At 42.3% G+C, this 22,666-nt stretch overlaps 1 protein-coding gene across 1 annotated transcript in view; it reads left to right on the forward strand.

Moving 5' to 3' along the window:
* Positions 1-1,470: 1,470 nt before the first annotated feature.
* The window catches only part of LOC126565264 (derlin-1), a 144,034-nt gene continuing 122,838 nt past the window's right edge, over positions 1,471-22,666 (forward strand). The window contains exon 1 of the mRNA XM_050222428.1: positions 1,471-1,482. The gene's annotated coding sequence lies outside the window, so the exon portion shown is untranslated. The remainder of the gene's footprint in view (positions 1,483-22,666) is intronic.

A 22,666-nucleotide genomic window follows, 5' to 3' on the forward strand; every position in this document is an offset into this window, starting at 1 on the left:
ACATACTTCTGCTCCAGTATATGTGCTCACAAGCTGCTGCACCATGTCGTCGGACCAGCGCTGTGGTTGCATTATTGAGGAAGGCAATAAATTTAACCCACACCCATCGGATTTTCCACTTGATCGCCATCTAGTTGTATCGAAAGAGTGTTGTGTCGGTGAGGAAAACGACTTGCCATCGATGGGAATTTGGACGCAAGTATGGTTGAAAGCATACTTCCGAAACGAGTATTTGGCATTAAAAAAAGTATAGAAATATTGTTCGAGTTTATCCATGCTGTTTTTGAACTTGTGTAAACGCTTCACTGCTAAGGGTGATTTCGTTATGGAAATACATTGTTTCGGGGGTTAGGTTGAGCATGCAAAAATCGAGAATGAATATGCAGTCATAAATATTTATTCTGATGCCGGAAGCCCTAAAGAGACTTGGATTTAGAAGCTTTTATCTTAAATTCAATCCCTATTGTGAATTTTTGTCTCTTCATTTTTGAGCTGATAGCAGAGTGGGAATTTGGAAAGGTTTATAAAATATATTGTATTGAGGTAAAGGGAACAAATATTCAACTTTTCCAATGTTTTCTTATTAGTATTGTTAGCAAGACTCTTAATATTTTTCACCAAAAAGTTGTTTGAGTTTTACCTGATTTCCAAATTAAACTACAATTAAACTAATTTTTCTGCCAATACGGCGGTAAGTCGTAATAATAAAATAAAGGTCTTGGCCTGCTGCAGCAGAGTCCGGAACCGCTCACGGTCCCGCCAATCCGTTATCTCGGCCTTGATGGCGGATGATTCCACGCCATCCTCCCACCTGAATTTGGGACTACCACGCCTCCTATGTCCGTATGGACGGCCTAAAAGAACTTTCTGGGCTGGGTCGTCCGGTGCCATGCGTATAACATGGCCAACCCACCGGAGCTTGGCAAGCCTAATTCGCTGCACGACGGTGAGGTCGTCGTTCGTACAGCTCATCGTTGTAGCGGCTCCTCCATTGTCCTTCGACACATACGGGGTCAACAATCCTTCTGAGAATCTTCCTCTCTAGTTCCCAACTATCTATTCAACGTTTGGGACAAGCTTATCCTGAAGGGTTAGGGACAATATTTTGTAGGCGGTGTTCAACACCGTTAAATTCCTGTAGTTTTTGCAATCCAACAGCTACAGGGGTACTACGGTAATTGTTGGAACACCGTAATAGAACATTCGAACAGGCTGCCAATAAAATATAAACGTTTAAGGTTTAAGTGCATCTCAGAGTTTCCATGCATTTCGTAGTTTGCGGGCACACCGGAGTTAGCAGGTTCAAATCCAGTCAAATACCTCCCAGCATATGCTCATACAAGAAATTTTAGATACTTTTAACTAGTAATTTCGAGAATATAGTCAACTGCCATTTTCCTGAAGTCTAAGGATTCATAGAAGGTTCGATGTAGGTCGATATAAATATTTGTGGCTGGTGTTTGAAAACTAGAAATTTCAACAGTTGCGCCTATTCATCCCTAGTACCGATATAAAAAAATATCACGGAACACTATTTTCTCACTTCGTTGAGACCGTAACCTAATGGCGGAACCCGAGGGCATCACGTTTCCTTTTCACGGTGCTGTTGTGCTTCCAATGATTAGTAGGTAGTTTGAAACGCAAAACCTCGTTGCCGATACATTGTTATATAATTTGCACAGTATTATATACAGCAGCTGCTAACAAAATCACACCCGCAAGGGGTGTTAAGAAATGATGATAACGTCACGAATCGAGGGCGCTTTACATGTTAGAAGTTAGAAAAAAGTAGAGATAAAATTTAATCTTTTGTAACATTACACTCACCGTGAGAATATACATTTCCAAGCGGATTAGTGTCTAGCAAGCGAGCGGATGGTGCTGTGTGTTGTGTGCGAGTTAGAAGGTAATTGAAGAAGATATGATTTAGTGATATAAGCTATAAAGAAAATGTAATATTGTCAATTTTGTAGGGTTTTACATTGATACTATAAATATCAAAAATATACTGTGGTCTCTAAAAAATGAGCAGTAAAACCCTGCAAACTTCGATAGAAACCAGTTTGCAAGTTGGACATGCTAACAAACAAATGGACGCTAAATTGTCTTGCTAATCTGTCAAACGATAAGTGATTGAATAACCATGCCAAACCATGAACCTTATCCGAGAGGATAGATATGAAGATAAACGAAACCAAAAAGCGCTTCCGGCATCTCGTATTCGACCTTACATCGTTGCGGTTGCTACCATGTTTAGCTCGCAAGAAATTCCGGAAACGGTACGCATATCTATTACCTTTCGACCGCAACTCTACCGGCATCAGCAATGCGAGTACACGACGAAATGCAAATGCTACTCGTGATCTTCCCAGAAGTAGTGGAAAACACGGTTGGAGGACGTTGCCGATTCCCTTTCACTGAGTGTGCGTGTTGTGTGATGTGTTAAATGGAAAATGCATCCATTTCTTCCCATTTTTGACTGTTGGCCACACGGTATCGAATCGACTGTCGTACTGGTGTGAAACGATTTGTTGCACAGCAGCTTCCTTTCTTCTGGCTGGCATAACTTTTTCATCCTTTCGTACAATCCGTAGAGGCAAAAGGCATCAATTTCACGGTTTCTTACACACTTTGCATACTTTCACTTTCGTCCGATTTCCGGCTGTATGTTTGTTGTGTGTCCCGTTTGTTCTCAGACCACACTTCCTGGATAAATCGAGCTTCTCTACCAACATCATTCAGCTTGATCGATCGCATTTATCCGGGAGGAGGGTGGGTGCATTGTCGGAAGTATCGGTAACCCTTTAATTACCACACGCCAGTAGTGTCAGTTATCTGGACCGTTGTGGACAAAATAAATCCTGTTGCTAATGATGGGTCTGAGGTTTCCGTTTAAATGGAACCGCCCGTCGTTATAAGAAGTGTTCACCGTCACCACGACCAACCGTCTGGTCTAGTTTTCCCTTTCGGGCTTTTGTATGCAAATGAATAGCTGCTGTCGGGCGGAAAAGAAACGAAGAAACAACAACTTTCTCGCTGTGGCAACCCATTTTCAGTGGCAAGTGTGTGTGGCTTCGGTGTGACAGCTCGTTAAGGCATGTTGCTGATAGAAAGATGCAACACTTTATGTAGTGCTCCCGTGTAGACATAGCCGGACTGGCCTACCAGCACTTCCTCGTCCATTAGACATTAACAAACAATCAACAATCAGCGCGCACGAGGTACGAAACTAAAGGCACCTTCCAGACGCGTTGTCCAAAAGTGAGGTTCGGTAATGACTTTGTAAGGATTTTGGATTGCTTTTGTCGTCGTGAGCATCACACCGCGTACGGCGCAGGTACTTCGTTATGTGACCATAATGGAGGGAAATTTTAAAAGTGACCGTATTTTTCGCACCTTTCAGCGATTACTTCCTCGCCTTGGTTGGTTACTTAATGGAGCTTTACGGTTTACGTCCAAATCCCATCTCGATAGTCCCGGACGGCCGGCGTTGGCCACCGGCTATCAATCGGATGTATATTTCCCGTCCATTTCACTCGTTTAATGTCTTACTTTTCTGCTGATGCTGTCCGACTTCAGTCGAGACCCCAGCTGGAGAAGATGCTTTTGTTTTGGCTCATCGATCCATGTAGCCGCAAAATGCGTTTGTCGAGATAATCGCCACATGAATCTTCTTCTCGGACTCGTGGACGTCAGGGAACTGGAGAAAGTTTTGTGACTTGTTTCTTGAAGTCAACATCCGATGTTACGATGGACCGATGTTGAGTTGCAATTTTTGAAGAGCAGCAGCAAACTGTTAATCTATTTTTAGACGAGTTAAATAACGTCAAGCTTTTCAACTATTTCAATTTTCGCGCCTCGTCATATTTTTATTGCAAATTTAACACAGGGAGGGAGGCGTTAATACACTAAACAATAATTATACCGCACGCGCCAAACAGATTGGGAAGCAGAGGGAAGCGGATTAAAGCTTCCTTTGCGGCAAAGCAAAGCAATTTCCCTCCCTGGGAAATCTTCGTTACATAACGTTTGCCGATGTCCAAGATAACCAATTCGCGGGCAGATTTATCAAAAGCCCTCGCAGCAGAAGGAAATGCTTGTAAAAAGGCGAAATTATGTCGGAAAAGAAATTGGGCTTTACTAGGGGTGGGGTTTTAGTTGTTGACGTATATAAAATGGAGGTTGGAATTTTGTATCTGCAATGCGGTAAGCGGTTCCCACGAAACGTTGCCACCGAAGTAATGAGGGATGCGACGAATTTGAAGTTTTTTATCTCCCACTTGCGGCTACGAAATCAAGAAATTTGCTTCCCTATTGTACAGAGCGTAAAGTTTATGAAAAATTGGCTTCTCTTTTTCTTGCCTGTAGTAGCTTGAAGATCGTTTTCTTTTTATAGACGATACGGTTCGAGCTTTGATTCCTATCCAAGTTTGGGGTTTTGTAGCATAAATTATGATAATTAGATTACATTTGGTTATTGAGCGCGGCAAAGAGGAGGATCCTAGCCAAGTCTTAATTCAATCATTCAACCACACCGTTGTTGGTTCGTATTCATTTCGTGATATGAATGTGCTTTAAGACGGAAGTCAGACGGGTTGAATGTTTGGCGCCAGGGTTTCTGCTTTGTTCTGCAACCTGGTAGAGTCATTGGTAATTACGACTGCGAGCAGGAGTTTTGTGAACAAATCGTTCCCCCGTTTCACTCGGACATGATTAATCGATTCAGTGATCGATGTGCATTACCATTTATGCGCATCGTTTCCTCCCTTGCTCTTGGTACAGGGACCCAACCATGCAAGACAGATTAATCCGAGATCAAGTCAACGACTACGAACAATTCAATTGCATCCGAGGAAGTTGACTGAATGTATACACCCATAAAGGACAATAAATATCATTGCGCTTAATGCAATTATCTGTCGGTGGATGTTGATTGATTTGTTTGTCTGGGGTTTGGTGTGGCTTTGTTTCGTCAGAACACTTCGATCTCAGACTAAATAAAGATAGAAAAGAGTTGTGTTGGTGATGGATTATAGTTTCGTATTTCCTTCTTTTGATTCTACTTGTGTTACCTGATACAACGAACTACGTACTCGGATTTAAAAGCACCGCTGCAGATGAGCTTCGATCCACGATCCAAAGGCGTACTAGACCGTGCACTAAAACACAGAGCTAAACCAGTGCCGATGACAATGGCCGATTAAAACTAGCTTTTGTTAGGCGATGATCTTCTGATGAAGGCGTTCATACATGGTACGATCATCAAAACGTTCTTATTTAGCTTATCATTACTACCACTCGTATTATCTATACAGAGCGATCAATTAATAACTGCTCAAGTCGGCCCAATTCAGGCAATTCAGAATTGAGCTTAAACTACAGCAAAGTATTTTGTTTTATCGTTTATTCATAGAGGCTTTGAGTCTACATTCACCTCTCTGCAACAATGTATTGATCATGCAGAACGTGTTGTTCGATTTTTATTCTACCATTAACTGTTTACATCTCAATAGGTGTTGGCATGCGAGACTATAAACTCCAAATACTTATAGGGAATCAATTAATATCCATTAAAGGAAGCACAATAATCGTCTTGACAGCTGCACACTGTTTGTTCTTGCTGCGTTGCTGTACAGTTCTTTCGAGCGAGTAAAAGCAAAACCCCATCGGCAGACTAAACATAAAACCGAAGAACCCTCTTTACCGTAAGCGGCTGCTACTGCTGTAAGCTCTTCGTTTCCTTGTTTTGTGTGTTCCGTTGGTGCATCAGCTTCAGCACACATAAACAACACCTGAAACCGTACGGAGCATGCCTATGCATTGGGGCCACTTGTGAACCCCGTTTGGGAGGCTTATCGCCGTGCCGAAGACGCAAACAGGTTTCGTTAGCGCGGCTAGCGTAGTGACGGTGGGTGACCTTGGGGTATCTTGGTCCGCAGTTAACGGAATTGCCTCGCATCGCCCGCGACAGCTGGCAAACGGGTGGTGTCTAGTGCGTTGCATACATGCATGTACTTCGGACACTACGCGCGTAAGGTGGTTGGAATGATAAAACAAAATAATGACGCACCGGTTTTTTGTTGCTTGCGCTTCCTGCATGTACAGGTTTTTCTTGCTGGGCTGGGAAATAGGATAGCCTACCCGATATCGTACCACAAGTCACTAACCTTTGCTCGAGAACGTACCGTCCAACCAGTTGCGTATGTACGATTACGGGTTTGTTTGGCTAGAGCTATCTCAAGAAACGGGACATATCTTAGTACGCACGTTTGTCTGATAACTTAGTCGGCGGGCTGCGTGTTTTTTTGTGAATTCTACAGACAGCCTCAAAATGTGCTTTAAGTAGACGGATTAATGAAGGTTATTTTCTGTAATCTTATAATATTTGCTTTGATGTGTGGAAACATTATCAACGTTCCAAAAAATGAAATAGGGCCTAATTCTGGATATGATAGACCGGTTAGGCAATAAGGAAGAAATTCGTTCCGCCTCAAAATGTGTGAAGGCCTTTTTTCTTATCTTTGTTTATAGCACGTGAAAAATGGTGTGAACTTTGTATGAGTTTCTAAAGCATGAGATAATATGCTCGACGCTTCATTCGACATGACATCCATTTCCACCCTTAAAATCCTTCACCGACATTCACACGACAACCATTTTTGGGGTCGGTTTTCATCAATTCTTTTGTAGCCTGTCAACGGCCATGAACGATTGTTTATTGACGAATTTCTTGCGAACCAGCGAAAGGATAATAACGCCCAAATTCACTATCAAGATGCTTATTCCACTGTTTTCATCAGGCTGTCTGTGTCCAAATGCTGACCCACCAAAAAAAAAGGGAGCTTCGAAGGACCACTTTCTTGATTGGGGAACACAAATCTATCGAAAGTCATCCCAAGGTCAAGCAGATGAGTACGCGCCGAAGAAAAGAAAAATTCGACAAAAAATCTTTCTCCCCAATCGCTTGGTTCCTTTCCGATAACTTTCTTCACTGTTTATTTCTTTGGGTAGGTCAGTGCGGTAAAGCTTTTTCGGTACATTTTGCCGGTGCCAGAGGCGTCCATCTTGATTGCGCAGCAATCAGATTACATTCCTCTCCAGTGATTTAATCGTGCATTTTTGGGGCCCGCCGTGCCGTGAGATTGAAATTTCAAGGATCGAAATCGTTTCTGATTGACGTGGAATTACGCTCTGCAGTTACTTTTTTTTGCACTCCTTTGCCGAAAATGAGATTTATTTAGTTTAAATTAAACGTCACCAACAACCAAAAAAAGAATGATTTATCTTGAAGAGAGATGTTTCATAACAATTATCAAAACATCGTTGAAACAAACCCTCGCTTAAGTGCTATGTCAATGCTCTTGATGACTTGACGTAATTTTGAAGTTGTGAGCCTCTGTGTAAACTGTCTTTCTGCAGTTTTTTTATCGGTAGGTATCCCGCACTTTTCCTCTCTACTACCAACAAATTTTTTATTGTCTGGTTCATAATTCGCGATTGACCTTTTTTTCGTTGTTGCCTCCTTTTACAACCCTTTTTCGATCGTTCCAACAGCAAGCACAGTTGGTAAGAGGTTGCGAAATTATTGTGAGGCCAACGAATTCTCTCTCCACATCGAAGTTTTGTTTTTTTTGCGTTTCGTTTTGTTGCTCCTTAAGTGGCACAAAAATAAACACAAATAGCTAAAGCTAACGAGATGTATTGCGTGCCATAATGTAAGTTCTCCAGTGCGGAGATGAATCTTGGAGGATCGTTCATCTTGAGAAGGTAAAAAAACCGGTTCTTTCTAGAACAAAACCACACCGGAAATGTTTGTTTATTGTCTCCCTTGCTTTATCCATTTCCCAATCGAATTTGGAATATTTGTTCTGTTTGCTGGATGGTAAACGCTCTTTGTTCTCTCTATCTCAGCCGTCAGGATGAACGGCTTTTTATTTTGTCCTTTTGCTTTCTAGTTTCCGTTTACATCGACGACGGCAATCGTTTGTGTACGATCGATGAGAAATTGATTATAAAAAACGCCATCCGCAATCTGTGTGGGGATCTGTGCGTTGAGGTTTATTTGTTTTACTCGTCCGGACCTACTGCTGCCCCGAAACTTGATCTAATTAAGACGTATCACATCCGGTCGATCGTTAAGTAATGCTGTGTGTGTGTCTGTATTTTAACCTTTTACTCTCTTCTTTTTGCTTTATCTTCAGATCGATTGCACCGGTTGCGTTCTTCTGTCTGTGGCTGGTTCCGGTGATTGCTGTGCAAGATTATCGCGTTCGCCTTAACTGACGATGAAGAGATAAAAGAAAGAAGAAATATGGTTTAACGCAATCACATAAAAAGTGCGCGCGTGTTTGTGATTAAAATATAAATATAAAAGCAAGTAAAGTGTTAAATTAATGTTCACATTTCTCATTGATCAGGTTTTACTTAGTTCACATAAAATAGTTTCAATTGTTGGTGATCGTGCCGCGTGTGTATAACAAGTGATTTAAAAAAAAAGTCCGTTATTCGTGCAACATGTGTTGATCAATTGAGTTGTCCTGTGTAAACCGTACTTCAGGCCAGCACGTCTCTTTTGTGCCGTTCGTTCCGTAGCGAAGAGAAAGAAGCAGAGGCGAAAATGAATGAAGTCGTCATCCGAGCGCCCTCTCTGAAGCGGGGAAAGAACTACGAAGGCTTGAACAACAGGGTAAGTGTCTAGGCTAAGCGAATTGTGTGATACGGTATAACACTCACAGTTGTATATAACAGCCGTCTCCGAGAGGTCTTTGCGCATTCCTGTGCGAAAATGGGATTATTTCACAAATTTGGTGCGTATTCAAATTGCGCAGAAATGATACTTAGATTTTTAAGTTTAGTGAGAAATGCGTGGATCAAGAATAAAGCGGGAAATTTAAATTAAACTTTAAATTTACGCAATACAACAGAAATTTTGTTTGTTTTTCGATGCCACTTAACTGGCTCGAGCTTAACATTCTCATTTTTTAAATATTTTATGTAACAAAATATACAAAAACACACAATTTTCATCTCAAAGGACAATACTGTTCCGCCTGCAAAAGAACCAATTGTAAAAATGTATTCTCCTGTAAATTCGAACAGAAATCGCTTTCCCTTTGCGATTGGGGAATTTCCGTAGCTATCATAAATCGGTCTCATAAATCCTTCCATGCTTTCTTTCCATATTGTTGTGCCTCCTCGACGAGTTCGGCTATTTGTTACGATGAATTTTCCTTCAGTTTGTTCGTGTACGGTTGTGAAAGCCAACCCACCTTCTATCCCTTGAATGACCTTGAGATGCGCTTGCTGTTCTTCGCTGTGCAGTGAAGCGCCATCGATTCGGCGGCAAGAATTTTGTAGGGCTCTTCTTGCCAGTGGCATTTACGGTAACAAATGGAAAGTGAAGTAATAACCTGTTTCCAGAATCAGTTGATTTGGGTTGTAAATTTGGGTTTCTGGCGTAGAACGAAACTCGACTTTTGCTCGACTAACGCCCACATCGCTTGTTGGAGAATGAATGTTAGGAATTCACTTGTGGGCGTCAATTTTTTATTTTTTTTGCGATGACTAAGTGATGCTTTAACATAATCTGAGGACGATGGTGAAGATCGTTATCTGCGTATGCTTTACAAATCGTTCGAATTATGGGCAGACATTTATGCAACTACCTTTTTGAGAATGATGCATGAAGAGTTTCTGCGTGTCTTATAAGTGTGGACACTTATTTCTTAAGTATTTTGCTCTAGTGAACTTCAAATTGAGTTCCTTTGAATAAATTCGTCTTCTTTTTATTCACAAGCTTACCATTAAAGGTTATAAGCAGTTAATTTATATCACAGGTTATCAAAATACCCCAACTCAAACAAAACAACGTAATAAGCCTGACATGATATTTATCTTCCTTTTCTGGTTTGGCACACGAAAACTATGTTGGCGCTGCGGTACCAACCTCCCTTAAGAAAAAAAAGGGAAAGTATTCATCATCATCCTTACCGATTCGATCGATCCCCCGTTATTACGTTTCATTTTAGGATCCCCTAATTGCAGGCCGACTCTGCACCCTTTGCTGCATCACGCAGTGGCTGTTTTTGTGTTCTTCTTCCTCTTCTTCCTCTTTCCTCTTCACCCCTTCGCATCCGGTGGGTGGAAGAGAAGAGGGAGGCCGTAGGCAGGCAATCATCGTCATCGTCAGCTGATCATGGGAGTTGATAATGGCGCCCAAAGAGGCCGGCCACGTACAGAGTACTCTCTCACAAATGGAAAGGAGCAATTGTGGAGGACGTTGATCGTTTTGCACGCAAACCCTCCCCCCCCCCCGAAAAACTTAAGCATAACGCGATACCTTCGAGGTAGGGTCGAGTATGATTGTAGAAAGGTACGATGTAGGGGGTAACTCGGGCATGATCGCATTTTCGGAGAGAATGCCGGCCGATCTCGCGAGTTAACCCTTTCGTGACGGAAAAATAGGGTAGAGTGAAAATGGGCGACCCTCTCCTGGTATTGCTTTGTAGGGCTTGTTTAGTAGCCCTGAACGATCCAGTGAAGATAATTATTAGAGGGGGTGAAGTTTTTTTTCCTCCGATAAACTGTCAAATTCGAATAGGAACTTTGTAGAACTAGGGATACATCGAGAGAGAGAGAGATAGAGAGCGAGAAATGCATCCCAAAATTAATATCCTACTCCACACTAATATGAGGGTGTTGTCGGGTTGTACGCGTTTAATGATCCACAGAATCTGACTAGAGTACGTGACGTACCCCCTTGCACTATGAAGCGAGCAGATCACCCATTGCTCAAGATCACCTTTTCTGCTCAAGAGAAAAACAATTGCGTTTTCTAGATGAGGCAGATCATCAACCGTACATCACCTCGTGTAAAATGGGAAGAGAAGCATGCACCTGCCTTCCCTCCGACCAGGTCCCATCCCCTTCCGCTTTGACCCTTGAGATTCAGATCATTGCTCAGTGCTCAGGGCATGCGCAGTCAAAACGTGCCGAGCAAGAGCAGGAGAGCAGCTCTGAAGCTCTTTCTCCTCTCCGGGCCAAAAAAAAAAAAAAAAAAAACCCGCACCGGGGCGTTGTTGATAGTGTGGCGGATTGTTTTGTTCAGTACACTCGGCTCCGAAACCGGACACACTGTTGTTTGGCTGTGTGGTGGGTGTCATTTGGCAAGTTCACGCAGCTTGGGACGGTAATGGCGCGCTTTGGTGGTGTGTACTGCACGTGCGATACGGTGATCGGGTGCTTTCGTCTAAAGCAAGTCTCATAAAGATCAATATTGTTAACATCCAAAAAGTGACAGCTGTTTGTTAAAATTCAAAAGTTCATTAAAAGAGCGCCAAAATGTTTTGTGAGTAATGATCATCTCTTCCATTACCCTGAATGCGCAATAGAGTAATATGCCGCTGTGCGTTGGTGTGAGTGCAGTTTGACACTTGGTGTCAACGTTGGCTTATAGTCAGAGTCGATTAGTTGCGCTTAGTAACGTTGCATGGGTTTTCCAACCACATAACAACTTAATACCCCGACCAAAAGGGTTTTTCGCTGTCGCGAGGTAAAGCTGATCGAGTGGAAAATGGGAAAGCTTTCTCCCTTGAGTAGCGAGATAAATATTCCCAATTAGAAGTGGTGTGTGTGGATGAGTTTAAAAGTGTCGAGTGAAAGTGTCGTCTAGCCGAGCCAACATACCGGCCACGAAGCGAATTTCCTTAGCGAGAGGATTAAAGTGTAAATAAAAATAAAAATATAACACAACCGTATTGACACCGTGTCTTCCTGTGGGGCGTCGTGTGTCCGAAGTCTAGCAGGATAGGAAGCAATCGATTCTTGGCCATTCTGTGACGCTTCGTGTGGGCAATGTCGCTATAAATAAGTGCCAGTTTTAATAGCAGTACAAAAAAAAAAAAGCAGTAAGAGTGTGAGTTAAGTGTGTCCATCCAAATCCATGTTGTGATGCCACGTGAAATCGATCGTGAAAATGAGGAAATGATCCGCTTCACGTTTATGAGGCGAGTTATGTAAAAAAAAATTCGGAGCAAAAACAACAACCACGAAAAAAGTGGGGGAATCAAATTTTCAAATGATCCTACCGGCTGTCGGTCCCTTCTAATGTGTATTCGTGGGTCCGAAAAGCAAGCAACAGCAGGCGTACGGCGCTACAATTCACCATGGATTACATCCGTTGTGATCAAGTAAGTGCAACGATGATAATGATGGCTCTGTGATGCTGATGATTAGATGAGCTATATTAGTTGATAGGTGAATGGCGCTACAATCATTGGCTTCTTTTACCGCACCACACTACTAACCTAATCTGTGTGCGATGTTCCGATGCGCGTGTAGTGGGTGTTATAATAGTAACACAGTTTTTTTATAGCACACCCTTGGTATTGGGACGTGCGAGAGGGCAAACGCTATGTTATCGCTAGTTTAGGTGCAATTTCGGACAGTTTAAAATTGTTCGACAAATTGCGGGCAATTCTCCAAGATATTGTAAATACTTTGTACGTTTAGCGTTTATTTATGTAACATGTGTTGTATTGAGTGAGTCTTCTCCCCCTCTCTCCCTCTTTTGATACTTACAGCTGAATGACGTTATAGTACAATTGTTGGAGATCAATCGATTCAATGTGTAGCAGTTGTAGTGGAAAACAAAGCCCCTGAAAAGAGTGGATAATTGCATATTTGGTATACGATGTCACAAACAAAATGTTAGAACTTCTGGGGAAAAGCATTCAACTCACTTATCTTAATAAACGCCATGCGGTCCGGGGATCCGGTGGTAAAGGCTGCAGCTCACAGATGAGCTTAGAACAAACGGGTGGACGTTCCTTTTCCGAAGTACTTGAAGATTTTATATTATCAATTATTTGTTATTGAAGTAGGACCTACTAATCTATCTAAGCATCTTCACAGATTCTTAATATGGCCAGAGCAACAGCGAACATGTTTGCATTTCACAATTTTTTTGAATTGACCTTACTACTAGACTAATTGATGCCACGTAGTTGGATCAGATCTGGAGGTGAACTCCGATCCTACCTTGTAAAGATCGGAGCTGCTGTCGCAATCAATTAGTCTTCTTCTTCTTGGCCTGCTCAGGATGGTGCACGTCGCGTCGACATGGCCAGGTCGCCAATCAGTTTCCAGGACCAGGAGTCTAGGGCTGCAATACTCCATCCACGAACCGACAGGTTAGACTCCATTTGATCCAACCAACGAGCTTGCTGTGCTCCACTACGCCTCATGCCGCGCTGACGAGCACCTTCTTGGTGGGACGTAAGTCCTTGTTCTGTTGTCAGCGTGTGTAGCAATACCGCACTGATATGGGTATGGATTCAACTCCTCTTGAAGGACATCATAGGCTCTCCATACTCTACTCCGACTCAATACGTCCACGGCGTACAGAACGGTAATATATCGCTCCAAATATCTATACTTGGGTATTCGGGGAAACCCAACCCCTTGGGAAGATGGGATCACTAGCGCCTGTTCTCCATGTCAGGGGCGGCCTGACATCCTACGAGACTTTCATCAACTAAGATGCGTAGGACCTCCGACGAGACACGGGTTGGGACTTGCAAGCCACCCCCAAAATAATTGCAACGAAAGAGGGGCCAATATTTTGGAATCAATCAGTCTAGTCTGCGAATAGATGCACAGCATGTCCTAGCAAACAGGTCCTTATGGCAAGAAGATATTAAGAATTTAAGCTTCCTATTTTATTCTTGAACAGGATCTCTCAAAATTCGAACAGATATCTTGAAGATTTAAGGCTGCTGGACTGGATTTCATATTCCTAGAAAATTACTTGATTCGTCATACTCTGGTTAATAGGAAACAATAATTTAAACAACTTTATTAAGCTATGTAACTTGCTATAACGTTCTTTGTCATTTATCTCAACATAAAGGCCTCCTTTACAGACAATAAGCCACGTTTAAATACGATTAAAAAAACCGCAATGCTAATTCGTGCCACTAAACGAAGACCTGTGTGTCGCCCACGGGCAAGATTGACTCTAATGATTAACTCGTAAAATTAATTGACATTGTGAAACAACACCACAACGAATGCCACAACGAAAACATTATATGAAGCTGGTTAATACACCCTCGCTTTTCTGTACTCGCCGAGAGAGTGATTAACGAAACAAGGTTAGGTTCGGAGGTTCGGAGCCCTCTGAAGCCGATGCCCCAAACTCGTAGCTAGACGAGCGTTCTGCGTCTTCTCGCGTTGACGTTCCATTGGCGCACCGCGTTCCGTGTGACTGTGCGATTGAAACGAAACCGGGATTTTCTCACACGAAATTAGCTTACTTTTACCTGGCCTGGAAAATTGGTGGAAAACAGATTTTCCCTACCCCTTTGTGTTTTCGATTGTCTGTCTGTGTGGCTTTGTTTCTGTTTTCGTTACCATCGTCTCGTCTCTTCATTAGTTGAAGATTTGAAGATATCGGTGCCGAAAGGAACAGGGTGAAAATTCAATGCCCGAAAAATTCACAAGTGAGGCAATAATTTGTTTCCATCCAATGTCAGCTACACACCAGGCGCAGTCAGAAGCGCTAGGTTATCGAACACCTAACCCGAGGGGAGATTGGTTTTCCATCCAATGACCTTGTCTGGTTTCGTTTCAATGACACGTCCCGAAGAAATTGCTGCTGCTGTGTCTGATAATTTGTAAAGAGACGCAGAATGTTTGACTCCAAAGAAAAACGATCTGTAGTTGTTTTTTTACCTTCAAGGTTGTTTACTGCTATCAACACCATGTAACGGTTTTTGATGTTGTTTTGTACGGTTTCTTCTTTTGTTTAACGTGGCGCCCTGGCCAAGCGCCCGATAACCTACCTGGCACGGTAGAACATTATTATGACAGCAGAGGTTGAAGCTAAAAAAAAACCTTTATAGGCCCCAAAATGTCTTGCAAAGGTAGCAAAGACGGCTGCGAGCCGTCGAACTCGTTATCTTGTCTTCTGCTCGCTCCCTCCCGCTAGGACTCTCTCGACTCCACCAACCAACCCATCTCATCACGTATTTTACAGCAAGACATGTCTCTAAAACAGTTGTCACCTCGTTTTTTGCGTCACCTTGCTCTGTGTGCGTATGTGAAGTGTGTTTTATGGTGGGACATCATCAACCCCATCGACTGAGGCAGTTTGTTTTCTTACCTCGGGACAGTAAATGTGGTCCAACGCATCAGCATAAAACTACCGAATGTGTGAACATAAATACTTTTTGCAACACGTTTTATGATGAGTTTTGATTCTTGGTGGAGTTATGAATAAGCAGAAATTAATTTAAAGGATGCTTTTTTATGATTAAGGGCATCTTAAACAAAGCTTGCCATGAAAAGGGGTCGTAAAAAGGTTCATCCCGGCGAGGATCGAAATAAAATTGGATTAAAACATAAATAACATGCTCCAGTTTGGGTTGTTTGGATACTTTCTCACGTCCTCCAGCTCTGCACGTGTAGAATTGCTAAGGTTTTCCTCTGCACAGCAATTCCATCCACGCATTTCAACCTGCTTTACAGCTTTCCAGCAGCGGTACCTGTTCGTACGATATATTTCCTTCTTGATTGCGTAAATTTCAGGTGTAGCTAGTTGTCACCACCGCCACCGTCGGAGTGTCCATCCCAAGCTCTCGAGCATATGTTTGTTACCGCACATTTTTCATCTAGCCCAAAATCAGTCATACTGCTGCCTAGCCACGAACAGGAATGTGCCACGAGTGGGAATCAGGTTTATTTTGTTGTAGTGTAACTGGCCCGCAATACCTTCGGGTGAGTTCGTGGGTTTTGCTCTAGTTTGCCGCAGTTTTGGTATGTTTCGTCGTGTGTCTTGTTGTAATTCGTACCAACGCCCAACCTTTTGATCTCCGTACGGTCTGGAGAGTTTCATGTGACCTAGGGAAGACCTTAGACAAAATGTAACCAGAGTAACTAGTTGTCCTATTTTAGACAACCTGTGACTCGGTAACGCACGTTACAGGGACCAGGAGGAACAGTCTCCTCAACAACGTCGAATAGTCTCCTAGCAAAGAGAGTTCCCCCGTTGATCTCGGAGTGCAAAGAAGGCGCGAGTCGATCCAATTGTTCATAAGCCCCACTGCAAAGGATCTCTTCACCGAGAAGCGCACAGCGACTGCTATAATCCACAGGAGTCCTCCATGAACGTGGAGCGATTCTTGGAAATTTTTCGTTAGATGGATTCCATACGCGCTAGGGATCGAACCGTAGCCGTTGGCTACCAAACTTTGACCACAGTTTTGATTTTTATAAATTTTTCGTTCCATTTTTCAAGACATGTGGATGATTTGAAATATTTTAGCACTCCAAAACAGCACAAAAATTGAAGAACGAAAGTGATTCTAAAAATTTCCAGACGTATAAAGTGCAACAGGAAATACAACCACTTATCAACCCATTTAGCAGGTGATTTCTAGCTGTGGATTGTGTGGATCATGCACATCGCCTTGGTAACAATTAAAACACTTGTCTGCTGCTTGCACACTTCCAACTGCCATCCATGGAAAGAACCGGGCATCGCCCAAACACTGCCCTTGTGCCTAACACGGTCACTACTGCGGTTTGCTGACAACACCCATTCTGCACTCATTTAACGTCTAACACACCAAGCAAAGGAAAATGTGTAGGCTTTCCGCCTTTCTTCTGTGGCAAGCTTTCAACACCTTTCAACAGCACAGCAAGCCTTATTAACATATACGTTTAGTGCATTTTACGCCTGTGAGATGCAACATGCACCACCGGGACATGCTCCATGGTAGGAACTAAAAACTACCCATTTTGGAGAAGTTTGTGTGCATTTTGCTCAATTAATTGACTGGCGGCTGTCAGATTTTATGGCGTCCGTCGTAAACCGTCACCTTTTCTCCAAGCGCGTTAGGTCTGGTCTCTTAATTTACTCTGCCGCCAAAGTTGGGTCAGGTTTTTCGTTCATTCATTCATCTATTCGTTTGCGCTGGCCGTGGTTGTGGTGTGCTTTGGGCGCAATTGATTGAAACCGAATGCAAATGAGATTCGGTGTCGTTAATTATCTTTGACATGGTGGCGGCAGCAGCAGTGAGAGAAAAGGTTTTCGCTGAAGTTTTGCTTTGTTTCGCCATCGAAGCACCACATAACATTGGGCTTCACCTTTACCTTTTAGTTGTTGCCGGCCTTTTTCTGTATGGACTGGAAATAAAAATAGCTTAGCCTTGTTTTCTCTTCCTGGCCGATCGACAGAAGTGAGAATCGCTAATACTGCTGTCCTAGATTGTCATGTAGATTGATTAATTGTGAAGTTTCAATTTTATAGCATCTTTCAATTTTATGGCAAGCCTTCAGTATGCGCGCATGCAAGTGAAAAGTTCATTCTTAGGGTTTTATTTTTATTTTCCCGGGCGGGTTTATTATTCAAATGCAATGTTTATAACCACACCACACCACATGTGAAGGTGCATCTTGAAAAACTAGCTCAGCTTTGTTCCACCAAGCACGCACTATCAATCATGTCTCGCCTGCCAAAGTGCACTTGGCAGCTTCGGATGTATTTTAGCCATCTTGCCCTTGTATGTGTAAGCGTGTAATAAAAGAATGGTGTGCGTTTGGAAGACGAACCGAACGACCCGCACAGGAGGCTTACTGTGGAAGAGCTTTCCATTGGCGGGTGTGCGAAGTGCACTTGAAATTTGCATTTTGATGATCTTGGTAAGGCGAAGAAGGTGAATCGACATATGCTGTGTATGCCGGCACACTGCACTTATTCGCGTGGGATGCATTTCCGTGACAAGACTGGAAAGTGCATTCGGCATGTCAGAAGATTTTCCCTGCGCCTCTTGTAAGCTCCGAATCAGTTATCTTCATCTGGAGCATTAACAATTGAGATCGTCGTCAATGTACGTGCTGAAGGTACAAATAACTATGCAAAATATGTAAAATTGTTCCTCCAGAATGCTTGCGCAGCACGAAAATGAATATCGATGTCTCTGTTTCTCCGCAAACAGAATCTGCTTCGAATTCCTGCTTCGGTGGCACCTGTGGCACCATCTTTTTTTAATGAAAAGACATTTGCCTGAACGAGTTTCGGAGTCGAATTATCTTAACATAATTTATCCGATTCCAAACCGGTATTTGTAACAATTTGGATTGTGTCTCAGGTGGAGCCGCATGTTTTGCATTTTTAACATTTCATAGAGCTATTAATTTCGTCTGGATCAGGCAACCAGTACAGCCCGTTTGCCCAGTGTCTTAATTTCTTGACATTTTGTATGTGTTTTGGGAATTAAAGCCAGAAAATAGGCTCACAACAAGCCATATGAATTTATTGGTTCTTAATGCTGTTCGACTGTTATTTTTGTTCTGCGTCGTGCTGTTATATTTGGTTCAAATTACTCACCTGCGCCCATTGTGTAACGACAAAATGCGATCTGATATGATCGATCAAGGTGATGTAACGACACACACACACACATTTGATCCCCCGAACCAAACGAACCATGCCATTTACCAATGGTGGGCCCTCGCGTTATGCTTCATTTACCGATTTGTTGATCAATATCTCGTGGCACCGTCTGCAGTATCGTAGTCGTCGATATGCCAAACATATTCAAAGGGAGCCAGTGAGTTGGTTAAATTTAGCATATCTTTCCTAATTTTCGTTAGCATCGATCATCATCATCATAAACTCTCAGTAGTTGGGCTCTCATGAGTGTGTCGTTTTTTCACTAATTGTCAGTAGATCCATTAGGTAGAAGTGTGGCAGGGAAAATCATCTCTTTTTTGTTTGTTATCGATTTTCATTTGCTATGAAAAGCACTGCATTTGCTATGATTATGCTTACACTCGTAAGCCTTTCGGCACAAAAGGAAGTTGATTAGCATTTCTTACCATTCGTCCTAATCAAATGATTGCACTGTGTTTCATGAATCATTTTCTATTTTTTAATCATTTTGGGGTTTTTTTTGTGCGCTGTTTATGAGCAAAGAAGGAACAAAGTGACTGCATAATTTGCCCACAAAAGAAAATAAAACCCCTACTACTACGCCTCCTACTACTCCATTATGCAAACACGTGGTGCACAATGGGATGCATTTGCATTTTTTGGCCAACAAGAGAGGAATTGTGGTCGGTCCCATTGTTTGCCGCACTTTCTTTTTGATGATTTATCGTCTAATTTTTGTGCGTTAAGCTGATTTTAATTTCATTGATGAAATTCATCTACGGTGCTGGTTGAAAAAATTAAACTAATTATCACCAATAGCTTGCTAAAAGAAGCAAAACAAATCAATAAATTAAATTGAAGAAAAAAAAAGGCAAACGAAATGCCTCCTTAACGCGGGAAATCAAACGAAAACGTGAGCCGATTTTTTCGAAGAACCAACCTGCACGTGGTTTCATGAAAATGCAAGACCATCGAACATTGCTTATTTTTGACACGCACTCAAACGAACCCAACACTGAAAGTAGAATCAATAATAAATATGTTGCAAAGCAATAGAGAGAAGAAAAAAAAACAAGGAAAAACCACAATGAAAACTGAAACACGAACGCCGTTGCGTAGTTTTGCTTTTGCAACAAAGTAATGTTGCAAAACCAAGCACCACCGGCACTCGAGGTGTACGAACGCTAAATTCTAATCATAAACGGAAGCTATAATTATAAAATTCCATCAAACAGGAAGAGCTTGAGCGGTCTAGGTGCTGATGACTACTGCTGCAACACTAGGTTTTGTGAGTGGAATTTGGCTAATCGTTACTTTACCGTTGCATAGCTTGGAAGGAGAAAAGGTGGGCTTTTGTTGCGATATTGGCTCTATACTAATTTGCATAATAGCTTCAGCATGTTTCGCACGACACTTCCTCACAGGAATGGTTGATTGCTTCTTTCTCTAATTTGTAACGTGGCTGTAACCTAATAAAAGGTGTAGTTCTTCGGTTAGGATTAATTGTTACTGCTGCGAACACACGAGACATGTTTTTAAATTGTGTCTTTTTTTTTAACCCAATGAAAACAAATCGGATAAGCTAATAAAGCGAGTCGCCCAGTACTATTGTTTACAAGGAACAAACGTCAAGCTTGGGTCTGACGCATAGAGAGAAATACGAGAACCACCACGAACTCGTGTCGATGTTTGTTTTATTTCATGCTTTCGAGGTTTCGGATAACAACAAGCTGCTATTCCCTTCCGCTGCATCGTCCAGAATTGTAACGCATTCTTGGCGATGACGGATGTGATATTTGTAAGAAAAAATCTGTTTGCCCGATCCGTGTTAAGGGTGTGGATCGTTTTGTGGGTGTATCGTTCTGTCAAAAGGTGTGGCCAGAGAAATAGGGGATAATACATATATTGAAGATGAAGGATTTGTTTTGGACGTTGTCAACAAAGAAGATCTGATTTCAATTTTAGTTATAGATTTTGAGCATGCTGGATATTTAAGAATCTATTGGTTTTTTAAAGATCTGGTGTAATTGTGTGATAAGGAGTATTTTATGCAAAATGTAATTATTTTTACAGGGCTCACCAGTCCATAAAACCAGCGTTGAAATAGGTAAAACAATGTGGAATTGGAGATTAAACGATCCTTATCGATGGGAAGCTTCAAACGCTTGCGAAGCGGTACGCCCAAATGTAGTTGCATTTTCCGATTCGAACATACATTACATCAATTTAGCTACGCCATTTCAATCGATAATACAAATTGCGATTATTTTAGAATGCATTTGACAGCGTTAAATGGAACTTTCTCCATGCTTTGATTATGGTCATTAAAAGTTTCTTCGGATCGTATTTGGAACTATCTTTACAGACGGCTCCGTTCATTGGGACTCAGCCGGCTGTGGGATCCACTCCACCAATGATAACTGCGCCATCAAACTCCCTAACCACACTTCCATCTGCTCCGCCGAAGCAATAGCGATTAAATTAGCCGCCGACGAAGGACTACAGACCGACCGATCGAACGTCATCTTCACCGACAGTGCCAGTGTTCTAGCTGCCTTGGAATACGGCACCTACAAAGACTGCCACATTCAACTCCTTTAGGCTGTTTATCATTCAGTGTAACAATTCGATCCAAGAAATATCCTTTGTATGATTAAGATTCCCAAAATTCGGGAATGGAAATGTACTTAATCTGATAGTGTTCTAATATAATCGTTAGTTATTTTATTGATTGAAACAGCGTAGATTCTTCTTGCCTCCGGACTTGCCGATACCACGTAGTTGGAGAGTCAGTCTTGCGCTTTTGAGGAACGGTCCTTCTGGGATTTGAAACCCTGCCGTTTAAAGACCGGAGCCGCTGTCTCATCAACATTGGTCCGGACCTTAACAGCGTAACTAAAATGATTCAAAGTTGTTTAACTCGTACTCCGCTTGTTTTAACCAAAGCCCAATGCTGGTTCTATGGACTAGTAAATGTTATGTGATTTGGCGAATAATTCTTTGTTGAACCATAAATTTACTTACACTTCTTAACATTATGACGCACAATTAATGCTCAATTTCAATTCAGCCTTTTGTGCGTTATTTTAAGCAGCCATCATCCGTTAAAGTGCATCTCTGAAATAAATAAAACTGCAATTTCAGCACTGAACCAAAACCGTTCGTCTCGAAACGGCGCACGAACGAGAAAGGTTCTTGAAAATTTGTGTCAGCTTCCAGCTAGATGCCACTTGACGGTAATGGAATTCTTGCTCGGCATACTTGAAGCTGCCAATTTGCTTCGTTTGTAAACCGCAAAGTACGTGAAACAAGTGTCATTGAAGATGCAAACCCCCAAAAAGAGAGCAACGAATACCGGAACAAAATCCAGTACGGAACGCTCGCACAATTTGCTCCATATTCCGGCGGAGCTGGTGGTGCTTCTCCTTTGAGAGATGAGCTCTCGTGGTTCCTTTTCTTTTCATCGTTGCGTTTGGCACCCACCAACCAGGAAGCTTTATTACTTCCTGCAATCAGCATCCTCTCCCCCCTCAGGGAGGTAATGATAAAATGAGTTGATCAGTGGGAGCTATAAAAACGTACGCATGGGAGGCATAAATCATTCCGGGACAATCTTTTGCAACAATTTTCTCTACCACAAGGGGAAAACTGTGAAGGCATTCCAGGCTCCAATCGGAAACGCAGCTGTATTGTGATTTTATTTGCGTTCGTTACGTGAACCAGACAACTGTCTCGGTGTGGTCTTTCTCATAAAAATGTTTCACCACAAATTTGTGAAACCCCCTTCGGTACCTCCTGCGAAGTAAAGTGCATGAGAAATGTTTTTAATAACTATTCGAAGGTATGCTCTCTTGTATTGTTTGTATGGGCGATGTTTTTTTTTTTTTTTAAATCGTGCAACACAGCTGGAGTTTTCATCAATTTCTTCCCTCAAGTCGCGCTAATCTTGCCGCCGAAATCATTTCCACGATCGACTGACTCGGCGACGAACTGCTGGCCTCTCCCCAAAAGTGACTGCATTTTCGTACGAAGGGTATTGACTCGCTCGGCCTGTGGGGTTAGGTTCACTTCATCTCTCCCACCCGAAAGGAAAGTGAAATCGATGATTTTTATTGCACGTTATGTGTGTTATGTTTTCGGAGTGATTTTTTTTTTTTTGTTTTTTGGTTGAGCAAATAGCTCGATTCAGCATATTCTTTGCTTTGGAGCACACTCCGCTCCATTTAAGGC

This window comes from Anopheles maculipalpis, chromosome 3RL, assembly GCF_943734695.1.
Source record: "Anopheles maculipalpis chromosome 3RL, idAnoMacuDA_375_x, whole genome shotgun sequence".
In the NCBI taxonomy this organism is placed as follows: domain Eukaryota; kingdom Metazoa; phylum Arthropoda; class Insecta; order Diptera; family Culicidae; genus Anopheles; species Anopheles maculipalpis.